This window comes from Thermobia domestica, chromosome 9 (genome assembly GCF_964235325.1).
Source record: "Thermobia domestica chromosome 9, izTheDome1.hap1.1, whole genome shotgun sequence".
NCBI classification, from domain to species: domain Eukaryota; kingdom Metazoa; phylum Arthropoda; class Insecta; order Zygentoma; family Lepismatidae; genus Thermobia; species Thermobia domestica.
The window spans coordinates 45,578,699-45,580,832 of NC_137462.1; positions in this window are offsets into that span (position 1 = coordinate 45,578,699).

The following is a 2,134-nucleotide window of genomic DNA, read 5'->3' on the forward strand; positions in this document are numbered from 1 at the left end:
GAGGTGACGATATGGAACAAATATGACCACTTTGAGCAGAAATTTTGACAGAACCCTAAAAAGTATCTCTACTCCTGACATTTTTGTACCGTTTTTGACGTGAAAATCTATAGAAAGAGAATGAGTGAGTGAGTGAGGACTAATATGTAAATGTTTTACTCCCCATTATCATCAGCCTAGTATTCAATGAATATTGTTTTCCGTTTCATTCCATTGTATTGCACTTTATTGTAATCCACGAGTATTTGATTTTTTCCAATTTTATTCCCATTTTCAAAAGCTTCTTCTGGTCTCGTTTTGTATCGCGGTCAACACTAATTTTCTTATACCAGACTTAGAGGTCTGCACGGGCCTGAATTTTTAGCCCGGGACCGGCCTGTGATTTTACAATGTGAGGCCCGACCCGAGTCCGAAATATGTTTTAGCATTTAGGCCAGAGCTTGTGTGATAATCAAATGAGCCCGAAATAAGGCCGAATTACAGAAACTTAATAATTAACGCAAAATTGTATTTTCATTTAGAGCAATTAGAGGTTTAATTTCCCAGTTGTGCTTTGAAAATTCTCCAGAAAGAATGGTGCAATATATGTCGTTGTACAGTATATTTACAAAGTTAGGCCCAAGAAATATGGTTGTATATTTAAAAATTCACGGCCCAAGCCCTTGCAGACCTCTAATCAGACTGTCCCGGAAGTCCTACACCATCAGCACACTGACCTGCATGAGGTAAAACTTTGGAAGGATAGGTGGCGCCACCAGTGAAAACTGTTGGAAGGCATAGAGGATAGGTTCGTGGGATTAAGTGAAGGCAAGTACTGCGTGTGTAGCGAGCGTTTCTGTAAACCCAAATGGGCAGGCAACATGAGGACTAAATTTCAACTCGAGCTGTGCTACGATTTTTATGGAAAAAAGGACTAACTGCAAAAGCTGTAGCGAAGGAAAGGAGACCGTACAAAAAGCATTGCATTTCCTCTCATCATCAATAGCCACGCACCTTCTGATCAAGATAAAGCCAATGCCTTTGCCGATTATCTGCAAGACATCTTTACACCATCCCCTCATATCCACATCTTTGATCATCCAGTCGATCATGTAAACACCACAAATCCAATCCTCCAACCAAATCTTAATCATCCTTTGCCGCCACATGAACTCACATCTCCCATCACCATTACTGACATAACAACGGTTGTTCAACATAAACGAAACTCTGTTCCTGACTTTGATTCCATCACATATCGCCATATTAAAGAAAATCCTATTTCTCTACTTCTTCTCCTTGCCTCCATTTACACTTTTATTCTTAGAACCGGCTTTTTTCCTGCTGAATGGAAAATGTCCAAAACGCTCATGTTCCCGAAACCGAACAAACCTCCCAGCGACGTCTCTTCGTATCGACCAATACAACTAACATCCACTTTCAGCAAAATCCTTGAACGCATCCTTGTCAACAGACTTCATCCATACCTTCGTACACGTCATCTCTTACCATCTTTTCAAGCTGGATTTCCCCCGTCATATTCCATTAACGATCAGCTTCAACGTCTAACCACCCTCATTACAAATCACTATAATTCAGTCCGTCCTTCCTGCCTTGTTCTATTTGACCTAGAAAAAGCATTCGATAAGGTCTGGCACCTTGCACTCATTTTCAAACTCATCAAATGTAAATTGCCCATGTCTTACATCCGCTTTATTTTTCATTTTTCGGCCTGCCGTATCACCTATGTTAATATCAACAATCATCTGTCACATCCTATATTCTTGAAGTCTGGTGTTCCTCAAGGCTCAGCTCTGTCTCCTTTGCTCTATTTACTGTTTGTTTCCGACTTCCCTTCTCTTCCAGACGATGTGTATCCTTTTCAATATGCAGATGACACCGCCTTCCTTGCCCTTGGACCATTAGTCATATCATCATCATCTTGCAGGAATCTATAAATCGTTTCTCTCATTGGTGTAGTAAATGGCACCTCACCATTAACGCTTCCAAGACACAGGCCATAGTATTTCTGTCCCCACGAAAACGTTCCAGGACCCACAGGAATCCTTCGCTTCTTTCTTTGTCAGTTCAAGGTACGCCGATCCGTCCATCTAAAACAGTCACGTATCTTGGTATTGTTTTTGACCACCATCTC